Source organism: Furipterus horrens, unplaced genomic scaffold (genome assembly GCF_987537825.1).
Source record: "Furipterus horrens unplaced genomic scaffold, mFurHor1.1.pri manual_scaffold_4, whole genome shotgun sequence".
NCBI classification, from domain to species: Eukaryota; Metazoa; Chordata; class Mammalia; order Chiroptera; family Furipteridae; genus Furipterus; species Furipterus horrens.
In genome coordinates this window covers 197,621,449-197,646,900 of record NW_028327174.1, presented here as the reverse complement: position 1 = coordinate 197,646,900, position 25,452 = coordinate 197,621,449, and positions in this window count along the sequence as shown.

Sequence of the window (25,452 nt, the reverse complement as noted above, 5' to 3'; positions counted from 1 at the left end):
AGCAAAGGCTATGATTTTTTTTTCTGATCACTATTCTAGCTCTATCTCATAGGTCTAATATTTAGGATTTTCATTATCACTCTCTTAAAAAATACTTTGAAGTTTGGGGTTTGATTTCTTCTTGACCTAAGAATTGTTTGAAAATTCTGAGTTCTATAGTCAGAATTTTTTTTTTGTATTTGTGTATTGTTATCAATTTTTAGCTTTACTGCATTGTGATCAGAGAACATTGTCCCAATATTCCCACCTTTGTTTTCTTTTTGAATTAATATACGGTCAATCTTGTGAACCAACAGGAGCACTTGAAAGGCATGTAGAGGCACCGTTTTTAATGGTTAGCATAGTTATATATTAGACTTAACTCATTCATTATATTTTAGGTGTTTCATATTATTACTTTTTAATGTATATCATAAACTTAGTTGAGTTCAAGCCTCCTACTAATTTGTCTCTATTGGTTTCTTCTGGTAGCTCCTGTTGCTAAATGCACAGATATACATAACTGTGTTTCCATGATGTATTTCTGTATTTGACATAAACTGTTCACCTTTGTCTTTTTTATGGCTGAGAATACCACTGAATCATAATTATTTAGTTACATTGCATTGCTAGGTATTAAGGTTTTCCTAATTTTTCTTTAATATGTAGGAATCCTATTAGTTTGAAAAGTGAAATGCTATTTCATTGTCATTTTGATTTGCATCTCTCAATGTTGAGATTTTTTTTGATCATTTGCATTTATCTGTTAATGAATTATTAATGTTTATAATAGCTAATAACTAGAGATAACCTAAATGTTCAACAATAGGTTAGATTTATAAATGTCATTAAATTAATAGAATAGTACTTATCGTTTATTATACTTTACATACATTATATCATTTTATTCCTATAACAGTTCCATAAGGTCTCAATTACCTCTTTGAATTGACTCTAAGATTAAATTTTTATATATCAACATACCTAAAATTGATCACTTATGCATCATAGTTTAATTGGCAGTGTTTTTTTTCCTTTGTCAGTGGCAAAAAAAGGTAATTCTTACAACTGATGGCATATTAGGTTTAATGGAACACAGTATTCCCTCACTTATCGTGGGTGTTATGTTCTAGACCCCCCCACGACAGGTGAAAATCCGCGAAGTAGGAACCTTACATTTATTTTAGTATTTGTATATATTTTAAGGCTTTATAAATCCTTCCCACACACTTATAAACCGTTCCCAGTCCCTTATTAATCATTCCCACTCCCTTATTAACCTTTTCCGCACTTTTATAAACACTACTTATGTTTTTAAACATATTCTACACTCTTAAACCTACATAAGTTTAACAAAATACATATACAATACTGCAAAATGCCGCGATATAGCGAAAAATCCACGACAAATAATTAAATATAGTATTTTTTAAAATCCCGCGATACAGTGAGGCCGCGGTAAGCGAACCACGATATAGAGAGGGACCACTATATGTTATTTCCCCTGTTTCATAGATGATGGTACTGAATCTCAAGGATGTTAAGTAACTTGCTCAAGGTCAGTCAACTTAAAAATGCCTGGAAGCATGTAGAGCAAAATGTTGAAATGGTTCTCTCTGGGTGGGAGGATTATAATTCATTTTTCCCTTTTGTTCATCCGTGTTTTTTTCAATATATACAATATAACTTTTATAAAAGTAAAAAGTTGATTTGCTTTAAAAAATAAAAAAAAAGATAGCCAGTTCACACTGTTCATCAAAATAAATCCTACATAGGTTAAAGAATTCAATATAGAAAATGAGAGGTTTTTAGCCAGAGTGAGACTGTGGCAGTAGTGTGATTTTTTAAGTTAACACAAAACATTTTCTGAAAATCAAAAGAGCAGCAAAAGAAAAAAAATACCCATAGACAATCTCTACATCAAAACGTGGTGATGAACATTCTCCATCACTCCAGTGTGTGGGCAGATGTGGCTGAAGCACTGAGTAACAGAAAGTACGGGACAGATGGCAGCTGTGAATCTGGAAAACCAGGAATTGAGAGTGGGCAACTAATGGTTACAGAACCCGCAAACCTCTAAAATACTTGCATAACCTAAAGGACAGTACTCCATCCTGGGTGGGCTCTGGGCAAGCAGATATGAGAACCACTGACAAAACTGGGATGTGCCCCCACAAATTACACTCTGTGGCTGGGCACAGAAGAGGAATGGATTCTATAGGGCTCTAAGTCCTCAAGGATTTCCTAGAGATCCAGCAAAGACTCACTTTCAGGTGTTAAACTCTGAAAGAAAGCTGATAGAAGCAAAAAACAAATTAAACAAGGAAGGAACCCAGGGCAGGGGGGTGGGTAGTGAGAGGAAAGGTTCAGGTAACAGGGAGGAGGTAAATGAGAGGAGGCAGATCTTGCTGTCTTGTAATAGCAAAATGCAAAGTCTAAAGCAGAGCAGTGTCATGAAAATATACTTTGAGCCACAAATGTAAGCCACATGTCATTTTATATTTCCAGCAGCCATGTTCAAAAAGTAAATGAAAAGATGTGAAATTAATTTTAATAATATACGTTAGTATACTCAAAGTATTATTTCAACATGTAATTGACATATTAATGAGCTATCATACTTTTTTCATATGAAGCCTTTGAAATCTGGTGCATATTGAATACCTCAATTCCGATTACACATATTTCAAGTGCTCCATAGCCACATGGGGCTGGTGGCTACAGTACTGGACAGTGAAAGTCTAAAGCTTAGAGCACTGCCTTATAGAGCAAGACCCACAGAGCAATAGGAGAGCCAGGGGTGGAGGCGGTAAGAACTTTTGATTCAGGCTTAGTTGTGAGAAGCAAGAAAATAGTCACACAGTGAAACCACTAGCTGAGTGTTTTATAGTAACAACAGGAAATGTAGGGAAAGCCACCTAGCCCATTTCTGCCCCCTCCACAGCAAACGTCTCCTAAGAATGGAGAGGAAAAAAAAAAACATTTTTTAAATTCAAGACATGAAGAGAAGTACGATATAACTCCAAACAAAGGTTTTCACACGGAAATAGAAGACGGAAACAAATGAAATACTGTTCCGGTGGACACAAAGCTAAATGAGTTGGAAGCAATTAATAAAATGGAAGAAGCTGTGAAAGAACAGCACGTATCAGAAGTCAAAGCACTCAAGAGTGAAACTGCTGGGATTCAGGAGAATTTTAAACAATCTGATAGAATCAGAAAGCAGGGAAAGAGAGAAAAATCAGAAATAAAGATTAAATGAGAAGGAACCCAAGGGTGGATAAACACCCTGATGGGAATGATAAGGAAAATAGACTATACAGAACATAAGTAAAGAAAACCAAGCAGACATGAAGAAAAGGATAAAAAGGACTTGAGAGAAAGTGATAGATATAGAAGCTAGGTAAAGGAAATCCAACATATGTATAATTGAAGGTACTAAAGAATAAAGCCTAAATGCCAAAACAGAATAAATATTTTAAAACAATTAAAAATATTTCCTGAAATATAAGATTTGAATCTAAATATTGAAAGGGCACATTCCTATGAGAATGAACCTAGAATGGTCAACACTAACACTTAGCTTAGTGATATTATTATTCCATAAGATAAAATAAAAATCCTTTAGGCATTCAGGTTATGTCTAATTTACTTCTAAGAAAAATAAAGTCAGGAGGGTATCAAGACTCTAGAGAGTAACATTTTATGTTTTAAAAATGAAGCAACATTTTAAAGATAAAGAGGGGAAATGGGCCAAAGATTTTATATGCAGACAAACTCAAACTTAAAGGCTACCAAGAAAAGTCATGAACACGTAAGACCTCATGGATAGCGGGTCCACCAGGGTTCTGTGCTCCTCGGTTGTCACAGACAGCAAGGCACCATGGCAGACATACACACTGTATACATCTCCTCTGCTCATGCACATGCTCCCTGGTCCCACTGGACTTGACTTATAGAACACAAGGTCAAAGACAAAATTATTAAGAATCTCAAGATTGCAAAAGCAGAGCATTAAGCCAAATGTGGGCTCCTTTGGATTGTAGGCTCCTGGCAAAGCCTGATGTCTGGTAAGGCCAGATCCAGATCCCTTCCAATTCGTCTCCCTGCTCTGCTCTCTCTGCCTACAACCCGTTCTCCATACTAGAGCCAGTGGTATTCCTAAAACTCGTGACTAACCATGCCCAGCTCCTGCTCACACTGCTTCCCACGGTTCCCTTTGCACTCAGAAGACTACACACAAGAGAATATTCATGGTCTCTAAGATGGGTTACCTGGAATAGCCCACCTTTCTCTTCTACCACCCCATCCTCCGTGTACTGGCCAAACCAAACCCAAGCATCACGTGCCCAAAACTGAATCCCAGTTCTGTATTTCACCTCCAAAATGGCTCCTTTTCCTGTTTTTCCTGTCTCAGGAACCAGCATTTCTGTCTAACTGTAGAAACCCTGGGATCATCCTTATCCCCCCTCACCCTCAATGCTCCAGCCCCCTTCAATCTGCTCTGTCTTCATGAAGCATCTCTTAAATCTCTCCTTGACATTCTTGCCCATTTGTCCTTCCTTTTCCTCTCCTTGTGGTCTTCCATCCTAGAAGCAACCTTCCTTCTCGTTCAAACCCAGTAAGGAATGCTTCAAGGAAGATGGCCACAGCCACCAAAATGGGTGCCTCTGAGAAATCAAGGTCTCCAACCTCACACGGGCCCACAGCTTCTCCCTTGTGTCTTTCAATGAGGGCTCAGACAAGCTTCCCTGTCAAAAATTACCATCTCACTAGAAATTCACAATTAAGAGATTGCTACAGTGTTCCACATGCTTGCAAACTTCAATAGCTATCATTTACACAGCATTTGCCATAAGCAGGCATGGACCGTGGTGGTCTTTGCATGAGCTAATACCATTACAGAAGTGACAAAAACTGAGGCACAGAGAGGTAAAGGAACTTGCCCAAGGCCAAACAGCTAATGAGAAGTATGGCAGAGATCAAACCCAGGTAGACAGGCTCCAGAGCCCCTGAACTTTTCCACCTATAACGTGGTACTTTGAAATTGAAGGAGTGTTGTGAGTAAACGATAATAGAAACAGGACTCACCAAAACTATGGACACAGATGAGAATAACAGGGGGAAATTTATGGCATCAAATAGATGTATTTATCAAAAAAAAATTAAAACATGAAAAATAACAAAACAACACAAATCTGATAAGGAGAGCAATAATAAAGACGTTAATCAATGAAATAGTGAGGAAAAAGAGTAGAGAAGATTAACAAAACCAAAAGTTTGCTCTAGAAGAAAAATTTAAAAAGAAATTAATACTAAAAGACTATTGTGAAGCGCTAGATGCTAACAAATTGAAGAACCTATATGAACTGCTTAAACATACAGGAAAATATAAAAATGTCAAAATTTGTGCAAGAGGAAGTGAACTTGATGAGATATATAAATAACCTTGAATAGACAAATAAATATTAAAGACTTTTTTTCTTTCCCTCCATCCCCTCAGACACTTAGACCCAGATGGTTTTAGATGATGCTACATATGAATTCTACTAAACTTCTAAGGAACAGTTATTCCCTAATTTATTCAAGTTGGTCTAGAAAATGAAAATTTTAAAAAGCTAGTTTTGTGAGGCTAAAATAATCCTGCTTCCAAAACCAGATAGGAACTACACACAAAAAAAGGGAAAAATAAAATATATCGCAAAAGCAACAAAAATTATATGGTATCTGAGAATTAACCCAACACCTCTATGAACTGAATTTTAAAAGTTAAGTAATTGACAACCCTTGGATAGGATGACTTAATATTATAACCAGGTCAACTCTCTCCAGATTAATTCATAAATCCACTGCAATCCCAATCATAAGTACAGTTATATGCATATATATGTGTGTGTGTATTTTCTTTAAAAAAAAAAAACTTTGTAAATCTGTTCCAAAAATTTTATGGAGTAATGGAAGTAAACTTAAAAGTAAACTTAAAAAAGCAAAAAGGAATGAAGTGGAGAGACTTTCCCTACTAAATAGTAAGACTTACTATAAAGCCACAGTAATAAAAAAAAAAGAAAAAAACTATAGCAATGGAAAAGTCAAAGACCTACCTATGTATATGTGGGAACTTAATAGGGATAAAGGAAGTGTTCTGCAAATCAATAGGAAAACAATGAATTGTTTTGCACACAGCAGTGAAAACCGGCTCAGTCCACTCATAAAATTATTATTGGATCCCTGTTTAACCTCATGTGAAGAGGCACTGTAGGTGAATTTAAGATCTCAATGTGAATGTCAAAAATCATAGGGTTAATAGAAACAAAAATGATAAGATTATCTTTGGGCTTAGGAAAAGGCAAGGAGGCTTGCTTATTTAACAAAACTTTAAAAGCACAAACCATAATGCACAAATTTACTGAGCTCGATTACACCAAAAATAAGAAGTCGTGTTTAATTTTTAAAAATGGACCAATTAAGAGTCAGATGATAGGACTGAGACTTTGTTCAAAGCCTTAAAGTGACAAGGGGCGAACAGCTAGAATATACAAGGAACTCTGCAAAGCAACAAGAAGAGAACATCAACTCCAATAGAAAAATGGGCAAATGACATGACAGGCAATTTACAGAAAAGGAAACCCCAAAAGCTAATAAGCACATGAAGTGATGCTCCAACTCATTAGTCGTCAAAGAAATGCAAATTAAAACGGGATCGCACTTTACACCTTCAGACAGGCAAAAACTAGAACACTGGGTAATACCAATTAATGGCAGAAATGAGGAAGACAGGCTCCCTCACACATGGCCAACGGGAGTGTAAATTGGTAAAGCCTTTTTGGAGCGCGATCCCAAATCACTTATGCAAATTAAGCACACACACACCTTAGGACCCAAAGAAATTCTAACTCCTGCACAATGTGAAATCTACAAGGGTGTGTGCTGTCGGTTTGTTGGAGGAGAGATAATAGCAATCTAGTTGGCCCTCGCTATTATTATGAAGCAAAGGATCATCATCATATGCACAGACAACACAAATAGATCTTAAAAACAGTGACAATGTAAAAACATAAGGGAATGGTAATGTTATACAATGCCATTTATGTACATTATGAATACCTGCACACCCTCTGGTGTGCATGGGTCTTCCCAAAACCTCCAGCGAACTGGCCACATTTTGTTTGTTCATATCAGCATGATGCCATTGATGTAACAGATTAACATGACTTTTTTGTGCAATCTGGAAGTCATCCAGATCTCCTTGGACTATTTTATGACAGAGGCTGGGAGAGCTAATATAGCCCTGGGGCAAAACCACAAATAACTATGGTTGTTCTGTTTCAGATCCTCTTTTCTGATCAAAAGAGAAAAGAATGAGTCCACACCGAATCAATAGCCACATACCGCCTACCTGAGGCTTTATCAGTCCGCTCTAGCAGTGATACCACGCCCCACGTGGCAGCTGCCATCAGGACCACAGTGATTGACGGGCAGAATGGGGTTCTTCTGGGGTCAGGGGCTGCCTCAGGAGGAGGGGCAGCTCCTCCTTCCAGCCTGGTGGGAAGGAAGACGGTACCCACAGGCACGAATCCAATAGTCAAGGGGTTTGGTGACTGGGAGTTGAGGGAGTAAGTGCCTGGCGGTTTCTCTTTTCTTTGTGAAGAACTGCCTTTTACCTTTATCAGTATTTGGGGAGAATTTCCCCAAGTCATTAACGATTCCTTGAAGCTGCCATTTTTGAAGGCGACCCCACATTTCACCCCATGGAGATGCCCAATCCTTTTGGCCAGTCCCCTGTTGTTGGCATGAGGGTTCCCCCTGTGCCGCCCGCTCGGCCCCCACCCATGGAGGCCCACCTCCTTCTCCATGAGATTCTGGATGAATGGGTCCTCCCTGCCCTGGGCTCCTGCTTCCACAAATTTCTTGGGCACAGCCCTGCCTGTGTGAACCCCATCTCCACCCCCCCACCTAACACAAGCTCTTTGGCAGGGGCTGGCCTGCCTAGCATGGTCTCCCCACAGATATGCAAGTACAGACAGATATTCCCACTGTGCGTATGGGCAACTAAATATTATCCATAAAACATACAAAAGCACATGACCCATTTGAGCCCACAGTGCATTCCAAAATACATGGAGACACATGCATATACTTATACATGCTTAAATACATGCTCATATATACCACTTGCACATATACACATGCCCATATGTAAAGACCTCTTATATGCATGCTTAGACTTTCAGGCTGTCCTAGGAACCTCTATTCTGAGACACACTGAGGCGTATGCACACACTGAGTACTCACACATGTACATAGACATCCACACATATGTGTAACACATGTGTACTATCCAGTTATCTACTGCTACAAGCAAACCACCCAAACTTGGTGGCTTGAAGCCACAACCAATTTACTATGCTCACGGGTTCTGTGGGGACAGCTTGTCTGCTTCACCACAACCAGGGCCTCTGCTGGGAAGACCCAAATGACTGGAGGTGCCTTTACTCACATGTATGCCACCTGGGCTGGGGTGACTTGAACAGCTGGGGGCTTGTCAGGAGCCCCCCTCTCCTCGATGTCTCAGGGCCTCTCTAGCACAGTGGGCTGGGAGTAGCTGGGTTTCTTAAATGGCAGCGTGGGACTCCAAGAGTGAGTGTCCGGTGAACCACCTTGTCATAGTCATTTAGTGAAGCAGTCACAAGTCCACCCAGACTCAAGGGATAGAGCTCACAGACCCACCTCTTGGTGGGAGAAATATGAAGGAATTAATGGCCATATTTACAATAGCCACACACATGCACACATAGATACATTATGCACACACACAGTATACACCTATAAACATGCACGTGTACACACACACACCTAGGTCTTGTCCTAAGAACCTCTATTCAAGAGCAGACTCACACCCACACACGTGTGCATATGAAGACACATGTAATAGACACGTTCATACAAGTACACCCATCGTCATCCCCAGGCACACCTGTGCACGCACACACACATGCTTGCAGCCGCTGGCTCTGCCCTGGAGATGCCTTTACCAATACCTGCGGCCACACCTGCATGCTCCTTGCCCCCCGTGTGGCTGAGCTGGGGGCCAGGATGGGCTGGAGTGGCCGCCAGTATGGAGTGGGCCTTCTCTCCGCATCACCCTTCCCTTGTGGCAGAAGCCTGGCAAGAAGAAAAACAAATAACCTTGCAGTGTTTAAATAAGCAAAGTTTTGTGCAAAGCAGAGGTTAATGTACTTTATTGTTCAATGTCATGTTTATAGTGGATTGGTGGAGGGAAAAATGTGATTAATTGCCCCGAAGCCCACGGATCTACAATTATTTGGTTGTTGTGAACAAATAAAGGACTACAGTATTCATCATATTCAAATGAGGCAGCAGAATAAATGATGGGGGGCCGGGCAGGAACAAAACCGAGGCGTGTTCCCGCACAATTGGAAGGCGACTGGCGCCTTGTCAACCAGACGCAGGGTGGTGGCGGGAGCGGAACCCGTCTGTCTCTGTACCGCCGGCAAAGGCTGGGCTGACCCTGCAGGTGCCGGCGTTAATTCATGTCACACCTCGCGCGCCATCCTTCGTGGTATGAAAACCAGGCGCCAATTTCGTAATAAAGACTTGTTTCCGGGGAGGCCCCCATTTGGGGCGGGGGCACAGATCTTCATTAGCGCCCCTTTCCTGGGCTGCGCTCGTTACAGAGCACAGGTACTGGCTAACTGTGCCCGATCATTCATCATGATTTTGCCCTCCACTTTGTCACAGCGTGGGGACTTAAGGAAGATAGATGGTACAAGATGTTGTCTCCTCCACAGACGCTTTCTGCTCTGGTAAGTGTGTCCGATGCAGAATTATTTTGCCACTTTATTATTTCCTAGTGAGTGTTTGTCAGAGCGTCGCCTCTTGGAAGGAGCGAGTTGTTTCCTGTCACTCAGGGATGTCGCGGGAGCAGTGATGCTTGGCTGGGCTCGTCAGCCAGCTGGAACCCGGGCAGGGTCCCCAGGCAGGGCTGCGGGGGGTCCTGGGAGTCTGGGCCACAGGGCGAATGTCAAATCCAACAGAAAAAGGGCGGGGGGGGGGAGGCAGGGTTTGGGAGAAGGCAGGGCAGGGGGGTTTCGAACAAGCTGGGCTGGGGGAGCTACAGCGGCATCTTTCAGGACCTGGCCTGGCTGTAGGCCAGCCTGCTGGATGGGGAGCTGATTGAACCAGTGTCCAAAGGGCTGTAAGAGCTTGGCCTTGAGCTTGGCCAGCTGGAGAGGGTATGGGCAAGGCTGGGGCCCTGCAGGGCTGCTTGCTGATGGCCTTCAGGCAGCATGGCTAATACTGGTGTCTATTGCTGGCACCAGATGAGCTTCCCACCCTGATTAGGATGGCCAAGGAGCCGTGGGAAGACCAGCAGGGATGCTGGGTGGGTGAAGATCACATGAGGCTAAAGATGGGGATGAGTTCAGCTTGAAGCCCAAAATCCAGCCCAGAGCCCCAGGAACTTGGGAATGTGGGAGCTTCATTTGTGCTGAGCCACAGAGGAGTAGGCTCTGGCACCTACAGGGGCATCTGGTGCCAGGGAGAAGTGGGGAATCCAGAAGCACCAGCCTGGCCTGTGGGCCTTCCTCAGTTGGGTTTGTTCTGCAAGGGTCTCTCCACTGACCCCATCCTCCATGGTGCCGGCTTCCCCACTGATCAGGGACACTTAACTGCCCCGGGCCTCGGGCACACAGGAGAGAATTTTACTTTTTCTCTGCTCCCCCCTCAGTCTAGGCTGGTTTGAGCCCAGAAGGAATGCTCCTTGGAAGTTTAGGGGAAACTTACAAGGACCAACTCAGGAGGAGCCCAGGCAGAGGTGCCCGGGGTACAGGGACCTAGGTGAGGGTGCCCGGTCCTTCTCTGGTTCCAAACATACCCCTGCTGGAGTCCACTTTGCCGACATGCCCACATTCCCCTAAGTCCGTCCAGAGGCAGAGTGATGCCAGAAAACAAGCACAGTTTTGGAACCAGCTAGGCCTATGTTCCAAGCACTAACCAGTTATAACGCTTCTCCGTCTGTAAATAAGGATGATGAGGAGAAACCCTCCTCGGAAAGCCCATGGCTCCCGGCGCATTGTTGTAGGTGTTCACGAACTCAGATGTCCCCTCCCTGCCTCCTCTCTTTGGTTCCCGGCTGCCGGGGGTCCCTTATTTACCCCTGACCCGTTTCCCATGGGCCTGGCCAGCTGTGCTGGGGGTTCTCTGTGGCCCCCGGCTTCTTGGTGGGCACCCAGAGGGTCCGTAGAGGAGGCAGGCTGCGTAAAACCATGGCTGCCTTTCTGCCTCAGGCACTCGCCCGCCTCCCCTGCATGGCAGTCCCACAGGGGACTACAAGTTCATGGCCAACTCCTCAGCCATCCCCCAGCCCTCCTCCAGCCAGCCCGCTGGACCCTGAGACCATCCCTGCCTGCAAGCAGCTGGGAGACAAGGGGTGGGGTGGGGTGGGGGTGGGCTAAGAAATAGAAGGGGATCTTTACTCCAACACACGTCGCCGCCAGGGGCCTTGCGGCTGCAGGTGCCAGCCCCAAAGTCCCAGGTGTTGGCATGCACTTACCGGGCCCCCGCTTCCAGCTGGATTCGGCGCCGGTACTTCCCCAGCAGTCACTCACTGAGTCCGCAGCAACACTAGGCGGGAGACGCCGCTCTCACGCCCACTTTGCGGCTGAGAACACTGAGTCCGCCTGCGCTCGAGATCAGCAGGGAGTGAGATGAACCGCCCCCACCCCAGGCTTCCCATGCCTCAGGTTGGTCTCTGCGGACCAGGTGGTTGACTCATCAATGACTGACCCCCCCCCCCAAGGCAGCCAATCAGAATTGAGCCCTGTCCCTGCTCAGGTTTTTCCACTCTGTTCATTTCTTCAGGCAGTTTAAACTCCCGCTCTTAATTCCTACCAGGGTTTCCATTTAGAAACCCCAAATAGGCTATTCCATGCAGTTTTGTGTTTAAAGTATATTTTCCCATACTCTCCGTTAGTTTATTAGAATTTTTGTGTGGCTTGTCTCCCATTCATTCGTTTCTCTCTTCGCTCATTCATTGTTCACTCAGCAAATACTAAGGATCGATTATGTGTAGTGAGATCAAACCAGCAGGTGGAGAGAGTCCGTGAAATGGACTGGGAGGGCCCCGGTCAGGCGCCCTGAAGGTGGGGGCAGAGCCACCTGAAAGATACCTTGTGAGGCAGTACATCCTGGAAGAACCAAGGATCCTGGAGGACGAAGCTCGGCCAGTCCGCTGAGGGGTCTGAAGGGCATATTCACAGCTCTGAGGCCTCAGAGGAGCCGCACTGGGCCCTTCCCTCCATTCCCCAGCGCTGCCCAGGGTTGGGTCCTATCCACCCTCTGCGGGACTGCGGTTGCAGCCTCCTCATCGCCTCCAGACGCTCCTTGTCCCTTTCTTTCTATTCTGCAGCCAGAGTGATTTTGCTTAAAGACAGATCTAATAATGTCACCTCTTGTTCAGAAACCTCAGTGGCTCCCCATTGCCCACCTACTTTAAACCTAAACCTTGAACTTGGCATTCAAGGCCTTAAATGATCTAGCACCTACCTACCCAATGCCACCACTGACAAGCTTGATCTTAGCCTGTCACTTAAATTTTCTCTCTACCTGTTTCCTCAACTGTAAAATGAGAATTATAATAGAGCCTACCATGGCAAAGAACATATTCCAAAGATTTAAGCCATAATGTATATACCAGCCCAACAGCTCTTCTTACAAGAACCATTGACTTTTCCCAGGGGATGGTGGGAACAATGTTCACTCCCCCTTGAACTTGGGTGGGCCTTTGTCACTACTTTAACAAATAGGGCAATGGTGATGCCACATAACTCCCAAGTCTAGGTCATAAAAATGCCATGTACTTCCATCTTGTTCTCTTGGGATACTCATTCTTGGAATCCTGCTGCCATGCTATGAGGAAGCCAAGCAGCCACGTGGGTGATCTGGTTGACAGGGCACCAACTGGCCAGCCATGTGTGTGAGTCATCCCGAAAGCCATCTGCCCCAGCCAATGTCATGTGGAGCTTAGATGAGCTGACCCTGCCAAGCCATAGAGCAAAATAAATGATAATTGTTTTAAGCCTCTAAATTTTAGGGCAGCTTGTTATGCAGCAAAAAGTAGCTGAAACACCTTCTGCCATAGGGTTGTTGTGGGACAAGTAAGTATCAGTTTGCTGGGGCCGCTATAACAAAGTACCACAGACTGGGTGGCTTAAACAACAGAAATGTATTCTCTCACAGTTCAGGAAGCTAGAAGTCTGAGATCAAAGTGTCAGGGGGGTTGGTTCCCTCCGAGACCTCTCTCCTCGCTTCTCCTCCTTGTGGTCTTCCCTCTGTACATCTCTGTCTTAACCTCCCCTTCTCCTGAGGATGCCAATCCTCCTGGCTTAGGGCCCACCCTAGTGACCTCATTTTAACTTAATTGCCTCTTTAAAGACCCTAAATCATATGTCAATTATATCTTAATAAAATTGGGGGGGGGTACACCCATCTCCAAATACAGTTACACTCTGAGGTACAAAGGGTTAGAATTTCAGCATACGAATATGGCGGGAATACAGTTTAGCCTGTAACAATAGGTAAATATATATGAAATACTTAGAATAGCACCTCGCCCAGAGTAAACACTCAGTAAGTGGTAGCTGTGTTATTATTCTACCTGCTGTGCCACTGCCACCACTGTGCTCTGTGTGGTCACACCACCTGCCCTCATCCACGGCGACAGCTCTGGATCCCCAGGCCTCTTCTTAGGCTGTCTCCTCGGCTGTTCTCCATGGACCCAAATTCCTCCTGTCTTAGGAGGTCCAGCCCCTTCTGCACCCCTGCCCAAGAGTCCGCCCGATTTCCCCACTCCTTCCTTTGCACTCCTACAGCTCAGGGTGGGGACTGATCAGCAATTATTCTGGCTTGCTGTGTATGAGAAGCTTTGGCTTTTGGAGCTGTGCCTTTGTTTTCCAACATAGAAATAGGTTTTTTGAACATTAAAATAACTGGTTATAAAAATAAGTTGTGCTCAGTATATAAAATTCAGATACTACAAAAAGGTTTAAAGGAGAAAGCGAAAATCACCTAGAATTAATGACTTGGAACATTTTGGTTTATATCTTTCTGGAATTGTGTGTGTGTATTTTTTTCTTGATTCTAGGACACCACTGATTGCAGGATGCACCATTGATTTAATGACATATTTTATAGGGAGAAAAGAACTACTGCATTAAACATACAAGTATATTAATTGCAACGCACACCCTGGTTTCAGAAATTTAAGATGTGAAAAACATGTACATCTTAGAATGAAGAAAATGTAAGTATAGATCTGTGTTTTTCAAAATGGGAATCTCTGTGAATACTCTCTTATGGCCTACTTCTTAAACGTCAGAGCATCAAAGCTTGGCCACCTTTCTGCATCAGTAAATTAATACCCACACCATCTATTTCAATGGCTGCATAGTATTCCGTTAAATTGATATATGATGGGACATTCATTTTGCACTACAGGGCATGAATTTTTTATTGTCATTCTGATACAAACACATTTATAAACCCTCATCCTTATTTTCTTTAAGATCAGTTCCTCCCATCAGCACAGCTTGGTGTGAGAGTTGAAGCTCTTCGCCCATGAGTTGGCTTAAGGAGCCCATGTTCCCCCCAAGGACAGGAACCATTGCCGTATGACCTGCGGGTCCTCTGGCATGGGGTCTTGCCACTGAGTTTGGTGCACAACGGGGATGGGGGTGGGGCCTCCGGGAACAGCTGGTGCATATCAATTGGTAATAACCAGGCCCCTCCTGTGGGAACAGCACTGGTCCACAGCAGCTGGCTCCAGGGGCCACACAATATGACCCCAATTCTCCAACACTGTGTCTGGTTTCACTGGGAAGTGGCCAAAATGGTATCCAGGCTCAGCTAGACAACAACAACAACAACAAAAGCCCAAGTTTGGGGGGGGCAAGACCTGGGTAGTGTCCCTCCCCAGTCTGGTCCTCGCTGGCCAGGCATTCCAGCCTCGCAACCTGTGCACATTGCCCCTGCAGCCACACGGTGGCAGTGTTGGCACCTATTGGGCTCCAGAGAAGCAGAAGCCTCAGCCCCGCTCCTGGGAGACAGACAGCCGCAGAGGCCGGGTCCTCTCGTGTGCCCACTGTGTGCACAAAGGGTGTACATGCAGTATGGGCTGCGAGTATGCACTCGTGTCGACACATGTGGGCACCTGTGTGTGGGGGGAAAATGTCTGAGGGCAAGGGTTCTTTATAAACAGGAGCAAATATGTATTAGTATTTCTGTGTATGAGTACATGTGTGTGTCCCTGTTTATTGATGCATCTTTGGGTCTCTGGCTCTGCATGGTGTGTGTGTGTGTGTGTGTGTGTGTGTGTGTGTGTGTGTGTATCTTTGCACCTAACGGTATATGTCTGAGTTTTTGTGATCTCTTTCTGCCTCTCTGCTCTTCTGTTTGTTAGTGTGTCTGTCTTTGCTTTGTGACTGTGTTGATCTAAGAGTGTGTTTCCTACTGGACTTCTGGGTGCAATTAGGAGAGAGCCAGCAATTGAGGGGTGTATATGAGCATATGTCTGGATGCCAGGGTACACCAAGGTTAGAAACCTCTGAAACTCAGTCTCCCCCTCCTCTGGCCCCTGCCCCCACCCATCACCTGCAAGGACAGCTGCTCTAATTCCAACCCCTCAGCCCCCAGCCTCAGGTTCCACCAGCTGGTCACCCCTGTCCCTCCCACTGCCCTCACAGCTTTCTCTGATGCTTCCTCCACCAAACACCAGATGTGCCTACCGGGTTCAAGTCACCCCCTGACTCCATAACCCTGGTGGAACCAAATCCCCTCCCCAGGACCCTGCCTCTAGCAGCCTCTGGTCTGCCTACTGCCAGGCAGGATGAGGTCCTGCCACAGCTGCCCTCCCTGGGGTGTCTGCCCCTTTTCTTGGGTCCTGGGTGGGTCCTGGCAGAGCAGACTTCAGGGCATGGCATGTCTCCGCCCTCAGACTGGAGGTGCCTGTAGATGCAGCCCTGCCTTTCCCCTCTGACCCCACATGTCTCTGATTCTACTGCCCAGCCCTAGAGAGAATGGGGGCGCCCTGGTTCCTTCTCTAGACCCCACCTCTTGCTCTGTGCAGGCATTTCACAACGTGGGTGCCAGCAGCCTTCCCCTCCCCCTGCCAGGCAAAGGCCCAGAGTGCCACGTCTGGCCACCCTTCCCCCGTGGTTATTAATAATTGGGTATTAGGTGAGAGGCGACTATTGATTCCGGCGCAGGCGGCTCCAGGCTGGGGTAATTTATGGAAACACTGGCGTCCCTGGTGATAAATAATGAGGTGATCGCAGAGACAGGTCACTAGTGAGTGGCCTCCAGCCCGCTGCCCTGTCCACTAACACACAGGCTCATAAATGGAGGGAGAGAGGGAGAGAGGGAGAGAGACCCAGGCGGTCCTGAAGACAAAGGACGTGTTGGTGGTGAGAAGCGTCGGCAGGACCGGGGAGCAGGTCCAGGCGGCAGTGGGGGCCATGTGACGGGCCTGCTGGGAAAGGGGCGGGAATTTACAGAGAGGACAGAATGACGGACGACAGGGACACAGTGAGATACAGGGCAGCAGGAGAAGCCAGATGTGAGGACCGAGAGACGGGCAGTGAGAGAGAGGGAAGTCACAAAGCCAGAGAGACTGACAGGGAGAGTGACAGAGCTGGGGAGGGCAGGGGCAGCGAGGGGACACGCCGGGCAGAGGCAGAGAGGAGTGGCTGTGGGGTGACGGCCACCGTGCGGAGTCCCTGCTATGTGCCGGTTTGACTCTGCTCCAAGTTCTCATTTCAGCGTCTTGGCAGCTCCAGGCCGTGATTCAGAGCATGGGCTCCCACGTCAGCCTGCGTGGGTTCAAATCCCAGCTCTACCCTGACCCCAGCTGCATGACCTCAGGAAGGTCACTTCACTCCTGGTGCCCCCATCTGGAACGTGGAGCCAACACGATACCCAAGCCAATGGCAATTGGGAGGATTGTGCAGGTGCAGGGACAGGTGCCACCTTGGCGCTGGCGGTATGGGGGTGTGCTACTCTTGGTCCTGGCGCCAGTCAATTTTGCACGATTCAGTTTGATTCGATGCTCTCCCTTTTGATAGGGTGTCTCATTCAGCATGAGTGAACCAGGAAAAATGAGACAAGATCTGACGGGACAGCTTCAGGGACACTCCCTGCAAGAAGTAGGGTTGGCTTTGGGCCTCAAGGTGAACTTGGAAGGAAAGGTATTCCAAACGGCAGGCATAGTTTATGCAAAAGCATCGGAACCCTTGAAGGCATAGTGCAGCCACTAATTCCTGGATTCCCTCTATATCTACCCCCATTGTCACCCAGCTTTAACTTGGCTACCTCCAGGGATGGGGAACTCATTACCATCCTTGGGGAACTCAGACTTGAGAAGGTCCTTCCTAAAAATCAACCTCACATGCTGCCGCCATTTTCCCCAGCCCTTCGCCCGCCCCAGTTCAGGCCTGCAGAACTTCGCAGTCAGCAACTGGGAACCACTCACAGCATCCCGCCCCCTCCCACTTTGTGGTCATCAGGTAGAACCACTTTCAGCTGCTCCAAATATTCCTCCTAAGCCAGTCAGCCAGTCCTGTTGCAGGGCTGGCCTTTCCTGGGCAGCTGCAGCCAGGCAGGAAGGCCTCCCAGGGCAGAACCAGGGGCTGCTATGTGCTCAGAAGGGCAGGTGGGGCCAGACTGTCTCCTTTACCCTAAACGTAGTGTTCACCCTGCTCCCCAGAGCCCTAAGGTTTCTTGGTGAGGTACCACGAAATTCTCTCCCCATCCATTCTCTTCTGTGATTTGTTTCATGTTGTAAAAAGCATGAAAACCCCTAGTCTACAGGCTGCTGAGGCTGCCACAAAAGAAGAGGCAGCTTAGAGCAGCAGGCACTAATGCAGTGCATTCTGGGTTTGGGTCCTGGCCCTGCCACCCATGGACCAGGTGACCTTGCACAGTCCTTTGACCTGCTGGAGGCCCAGTTTCCTCTGGTATAATAGAGCTCGTGTGTATCAGGGGCTAAACAAGAGGAGTAAAGCCCCGTTAGTAGTCACCACCCCCACTCCGCCACCACCCCTCCCCCATGCACACTGGGTAGCTTGGGACTCTCTCCTTTAAGTCATTTCCAAATGTAAGAGCTCCATGGGACCCTGGTACATGTCTTGACATGACTGAGCTCGTCTCTCTTTGCCCTGGTTCCAGAGTCAGCCCTATGGGACCAGCAAAGCTACCTCTACTTCGTGTACAAGGAACTGAGAAGAGAGTCGAACAGAACTGAGCCTGGGGCACCCCACTGGAGAGCCCCCTGTGGACAGAGGCTGCCATATTGATAGTTACTTACTTGGCTCTTTGTCCATCCCACGTTTCCCTTTGTCACCCCCCCCCCCTTTTTAGAAATCTGTGCCTTCTCTCAGCCTGTCTTCTCTGACCTGCTGGACCAGCCATCCTGTGGACAAGAACATGGGACACGCAGATACGACCTTTTCTTAACAAACCTGTCCGTCTCCTGGGCTTACACAGATCATCGCTTTACATTTCATTCTAGAATCTTAACCAAGATACTGGAACTCATACAATAATGCTAGTACTGATAATGGCAATTAATTTTTGTTAGTTTGTTTTCCCATTTTATAGATGAGGAAGCTACAAGAAATGCAGTTTGTTGGTCTGTATTGTTCTAATTCCCCCTTCTTCTGCCTTAAAAAAAGTTATGTCCAAGGGGCATGGCTGAGGATGGGCGACTGGACCAGCATGTGCCCATGTGTGTGTGTTGGGGGCAAGGGTGTCGAGGGCACTATGGCGCTTGGCAAAAGTAAGTTTACAGTTGTCTGTATGGAAAATAATACAATAAATAATAATAATGCGAGAATAAACTGTGTTTTGCAAACTCACAACTGTAAACCTACTTTTGCCCCTCAGTATATTTAGACTAATGGGTGGGGGGACTGCCTGTTAGGTGGGGAGGGCACTGAAGGATAGGGTCCCGAGCCCAAATTTTCTCATGTGGGCAGTGGAGGGCCCTGGAAGCCTTCTGCGGTCACACCTGAGTGGCTGGCAGGTTAGCCTGACAGTGGCCGGAAGATGAATGGGGGTACGAGAGAGTAGAAGCAGGAAGACCAGGTGGAGCGGCAGTGGGAGCAGGTGGCGAGGACAGGAGAGGTTGGAGCGCCCGCTCAGAGGCAGGACTCGCTGAATTTCAGTTGACCTCACGGGGCTGGGCATGGGAGAACCCCATCAATGAAGGCATGATGCTATCATTCATAAAGAGGAAGCAGTTGGCTGAGCATAAAGGCTGAAACCCAGGTTGGCTGTTCAGTGTTGTTGGCCCTGTGGTCAGAAAAGGCCTGGAAGATGTCATGTCGAGGGGGACCTTGGACATGGGGCCTGACGCTCAGGAGAATGGTCTGGGCTGGAAATAGAGAGCGGGGGCTGGCAAAGCAGGGTTGGTGGCTAGAGCCACTGGAGGGAATGAGATGCCAGTAGGACCAATGCCAGTTCACCATTGCCTGGATGCTGGGCCCCGGTGAGGTGATGCTGGGCTTGTGTGGCTGCCTCCCCGCAAACCTGAGCAGCTTCTCAGGGCAGAGATCTGCCTCTCCACCCAGCCCAGAGACATGGCGCTCAGCACAGAGCCTGACACCAGCTGGGTTCCGCCCCCTGGGGAAGCAAGGTGGATCCAGAGAGGGAGCTGTGGAAGGAGACCCTCAGTCAGTGGTGTGATGGAGGTGGGGTGTCCTGGATGAGGTACCCAGAGACCATCCATTGGAGCCCCTGGGGGATGGACCAGAAGAAGGCCGTGGTTTCAAGGGGAGGTGTGGGAATAAGCATTGATTAGGCACCCACTGCATGCTCTTAATGTCCTGAATTGTTCCCTGCAAGCTGTTGGAGACCGTGTGAACACAGTCTGGGATTTTCTGCTTTGATAGATGAGTGATTAGAGCCAGGATTGAAGATGAGATTGTTAAGGAAGGCAAATCCTCAGCTGAGGGAAAAGTAGGGACACACTTGGACCCCCTACCCTGGGCCACAGGCTGCCCAAGGTCCCTGCCCTTTCTGCTCCCGGAGGAGCCCTCTCAGTCTCCAGGGTCCCTCCTGGCTTCCTGCTCAGCAAGCTCTCTGGGCTTGTCCCTTGTCCTCTCTAGACCCTGGGACAGCAAGAGACATGGCTCATGGCAGAAGCAGGACTGACCCCAGGTCGGTCTGACTCCGGGCTTCTCTGCACGTGCAGTGCTGAGAAGGGCTTCCCCGTGGCCTGAGGGATGCAGCCGCTTAGCGACAAGCTCTTCCCTCTGTGAAGCCTTCTCACCTGCCCAAGACGCTTGTCCCCTCCTCCTAACAGCTCAGCCCTTTGTGCCCCGCACTGCTCGCTCCCAACGACAATGGTTTGTGTGGGGGTCTGTCACTCCCTTCCCATGCCCAGGAACCCCTTGCAGCAGGAACGGGGTCCCAGCCATCTCCGTGGCCCCCTGTGCGGGGCCTGGCACAGAGAAGGAACCGGGTCACCGTGTGCTGAACAAACAAACGAACGGTGGAGACGGATGGGGCCCCTCCAGCCTTCTGGGAGGGGGCGGCCCCCAGTCCCCGCTGCTGGCGGATGGGGGGGTGGTGCTTTGTTCCCGACCTCCAACCACAGGGAGGATAAAAGTTTGTGAAATATTAGTTTAATAAGACATGCGACTACTATTAAGGATGCGAGCGGTCCTTATTTATTATTCATGCGGCCGTGTGATTTAGGGGCGAGCGGGTCCACGGAGGCTCCAGCTCTGGCCGCCTCTTCCCTTCCCCGCCTGCCCCTCCCCTGTGCTTCCCCCCGCTTCACCCCACCCGGCCAGTGCCCGCACTGCGCAGGCGCATCCTCCCACCCCTTGCGAGGTGGGGGTGCCCTGGTAACCCTTTCATTACACTTCGATTTCCCTTAATATAGCGGGATGGTTGCAGAAGCCTCTTCCTGACTTTGCAGAAACAGTGTGGGGGTGAGTGGGGGTCCCTCGTTTACTCCAGCCTTCTTTCTCTCTTTCTTCCCTCATCTCTCTGCCCAGTGGGAGACTTCCCAGGTCCAGGCAAGTAGGAGGTGGTCCAATCAGTGGGCAGACTGGGGAGACTTGGAAGGGGACTGGGTTCCAGCACTTGCTTGTGCCCCAACTTGCTGTGTGACTTTAGGCTGGTCCCTTGCCTTCTCTGGATCTCAGGGATCCCTCTGAAACTAGAGGTCGGAGTGAATCATCTGAAAGTTTCCCAGCTGTTGGGTGAAGGAAAGGATTGCATACAATGAAATACACAGATCTTAAGTGCAGTCCTTGAATATTGACTAATGTATACAGCCATGAAATCGCCACCCCAAAGCAGACACAGGCCACTTGCATTATCCTGTGACAATTTTTCTCTTGCTCTTTTGCAGTCAGCTTCCTCCCCCTAGTCCCAAATGCAACCACTGTTTTGATTTCTTTTGCTACGAAGTAGTTTTACTTGTTTTTGAACTTGATTTCCATGAAATCACACTGTGATTTCATCAGGAGTTTGTGCATTTTTATTCCTCAATAACACTCCACTGTGTGACTGCACCAGAGTTTACTGACCCATTTACCTGCTGACGATCACTTGTTTCCAATGTATAGCTATTATGAAAAAAACGTCCATGAATATTTATATACAAATTTGTGTGTGTGTGTGTGTGGAAATATGTTTTGTTTCTCTTGGGTAAAGACTTAGAAGGGAAATCGCTTAGTAGACTAAGTGTATGTTAACCTTTCTAAGTAACTTCTTATCTGCTTCCCAAAAGGCTGTACTATTTTACACTCTTACCAGCCAAGTTGGTTTTCTCATTGTCCCGTGTCTTTGCCAACATTTGATACTGTCAATTTTAAAAATTGTCTCCATTCTGTTAGGTGTGGTGTTATTTCATTGTGGTTTTAACTTACATTTTCTTATGACTAATGCTCTTGATCAGCTTTTCATGTGATCATTGGCTATTTATATATTTCCTTTTGTGAAGTGTCTAAGTATTTTGCTCGTTTATTTAGATGTCTTTTTATTGATTTGTAAGACATATTTATATATTAAGAACACAAGTCCTCTGCTAGATATATGTTAATATTTTCTCCTAATCTTCCTTGCCCATTTATTTCATAACAATGTCCCTCGATAAGACGGTTTTAATTTTTACATATCCAATTTATCAACTTTTTCTTTTATAGTTCATGCTTTTGTGTCCTTTAATAAATTTTTGACTATGCCAAAGTCATGAATATATCTCTCCTATATTTCCTTTATACTTGTTGCTTTTATGATCTGTCTTTAAGGAAACTTTGCATGTGACATGAGGTAGGAGTCAAGGGATTTTTTTCCCCCCATAAATTTATCCAGTATTCCAACATGATTCGTTGAAAAGACTTTTTCTGTCCACATTGAATATCCTTGTTGCCTTTGTCAAAAATAAAATCAATTGACTCTACATGTGTGGGTTTCTTCTAGACTCTATTTGGTTCTGTTGATCCATTTGATTTACCCTTATGCCAGATCTCACTGTCTCAATGATTATACCTCTATAATAAGTTTTAAAATCAGGTAGAGTAACTTCTCCAACTTTATTTTCTTTTGACAAGATTGTTTTGACTACTGTGGGTCCTTTGCTTTTCTATAAATATTTCAGAATCCATTTGTCAACTTCTACTGGCAAGCCAGCTGGGATTTTGAAAAGGATCTGAGCTTGTCTGTAAGTTACTTTGGAAAGGATCTCAGAAGGCTACCTGGCGCCCCACCCCTGGTTCTACACCCCGCCCTGCCAGTTTGGCCCAAGTTCCAGGTACGGCACTCTGAAAGTCCCTATTCCCAAACAACCACTCTCAACTGCCCTCTTTGGCAACATAATTTTCGGAAAGATCAGCATTCCAACTAGAACAATGTCCTTTCCTGCAAACCTAACCCAGAGGGTGAAGACTGGGGTGTCCCAGAAACCCCAAACCCAGCCCATAGCCTGGACTCAGAGCTCAGTCTCGTCCTGGGAGTAAAGAAGCAAGAGATTGGTCAGGCCCATGGGGGCAGCTCCGGGTGAAATTTAAACCCCATATGTCACGAAGATATTTAAAGTTAAAATGTTACCATGACTTGGGGGGTGTGAATGATAATACAGATGAAACAAAATTGGCCATGAGTTAATAATTGTTGAAACTGGCTGATGGCTACAGAGTGTGCATTATGCTTTGTAATTTTGAATGTTTGAATTCTTTATGGTAAAAAAATTTTAAATATACCTCTCCAGTGAAGGTACCCCTCCCCCATCATTTTCCCCAAGCCAGTGCCTAGACCCTGCTGTTCTCTGGCTAATGACAACCCCTTTGCCATCTGCAGTGTCCCCAGTGGCTACTCCATGCCCCCACGACCTGTGCATCACGGAGCAGATGCTGACCCGGTGGGGGCATGACCTGGCTGTGCAGTTGGCCGTATCTGGCCATCTCCTGACGCGGTATTGGCAGGTGGGTTTCCACATCACCTCGAATGAGTTTTAAGATGATTGAACTATAACAGCTGCCACCCACAACCCAAAGCACGGCTCCAGGCCCGCCCCCAGCAGTGACAGCCGGGGTGGCGGGGGCCAAGTGAGCAGGGAGAGAGTTGTCCGAGATGATGGCAGACAAGTGGGCAGGGAGGGGCGTGGTGAGCTGATCTCATGGGGCTTTAGAGGCCACGGCAAACTTGGGCCTTTAGTGGAAGTGAGGTGAGACCCTCTGGAGGAGCCGAGAAGCGACATGATCTGGTCCATGCTTGGAAAGGGTGCCTCTGGCTGCTGTGTGGAGAAGCGCCTGAGAGAACCGGATGGAGCAGGGGCAGGCGGGGAGGGTGCCGCGGTGTCCAGCTCAGAGAGGATGTGGGCTTGCTGGGGGGGTGGGGGGGGGTGGCAGTGAGCTCCGTCAGAGGTGATCTGGTTGGGGACGTATTTTGAAAGTGTGGGTCCTGGTTTCCTTATGGATTGGATGTGGGTTGAGAGAGAAAGGGAAGCATCAGGAATGACCTGAAGAGCTCTGGCCTGAGCCACTGGTAAAGTGAAGGTGCCATGTGTCATTTGGGGGAGATGAGAAGTGGGCTTCGGGAGGCTAATCAGGACTGTGTTTGTGAACGTGTCAGGTTGCTGCGTCTGATACACAATAGTGTGGCTGCTGAGTGGACAGCAGGATACTTAGCCTGGGGTGAGGGAGCCGGGGCTGGAGAGTGCATCCCACGCGATGGGATTTAAGACACGAAGGTGTCACCTGAGAGTGATTGCCCCCAGGTGTCTGTAGTCTCGGCACACAAATGTTTTAGGATGAACAGAGGAGGAACCAGCCAAGGAGACCAAGGAGGAACGGCCAGGGAGGTGGGAGAACCAAGAGTGGCTTGTAAGTCACGTGAGAACAGGGCTAGAAGGGAGGGAGGGAGTGCCCATGGCGCATGCTGGGGAGGGCATCTGAATGGACTGAGAACTGACCTTGAACTGGGCAACATGGAGGCCACACACAGGTGACCCTCACAGAGGTGCTCTGGGGGCATGGCGGAATGAAAGCCTGGCAAGAATGGGTGCTAGAGAGGATGCTGGGCTCCTCTCCCATTCCCTCGGAAGTTACCTCAATCTTCCACCATGTTCCCCGCCCTCCTCCCTCCTCACCCCTTCCTGCACCCCAGGAGTCCATCCTTTCCACAGTGAGTGGGAAGAACCGCTCCTGGGGCAGACCCATCCCTGCCTCTGCCCCCAGCTTGCATCTAACAAACCTGGACAATCGGCAGCACTCCCACGCTCCGCCCTGCTGCCTCCTTCCTCAGAACACGCAGCTCTCCCCCGCCAGCTGGGAACTCCCCTGGGTCCAGACCTATTCAATCTCACCTACCCAGAGACCCCTCCCCCCACCAATAACCCTCACTTCCTGGTGTTTCCATCCGCCCTACCCACTGACCAGTGTGTCCCATCATTGAACATTATGCTCAAGTCTGCACCATCTTAAATCATCCTTCTTGAACTTATTTTTCTTTCCATCCAATCTCTCAATCCTTTCTCTGCCAGTTTTCTTGAAATTGCCTACCTATAATCCCCTCGTGGGCTTGCCACGTGGCTAGGACACATGGGGGAGGGCAGCGGGGGTGACAGGTGCTGCCTCTGAACCCATTCTCCCAAGTGACATCTTTTCACACACAAGATGCACAGAAAAGGTGATACAGGGTGATGCCAGGCTATGGGTATGTCCCTCCACTGGGGACGCTGGCATGCTACTGTGACCTCCACTCACTGCAGCCTGGCTTTTTTGTCCATCTCATCAATGAAGCCATCTAGAAAGATGCCTTGTGGTCCCTCCTGCATCCCCTCAGGGAATGGCCAGGGATAAGGGGCTGGAGAAGATGGGGAGGGTCTTTACCCAGGATGCTCCAGTAGAGACCAGAAGCCTTCCACGATCACAGCCCACAGCCCCCTGG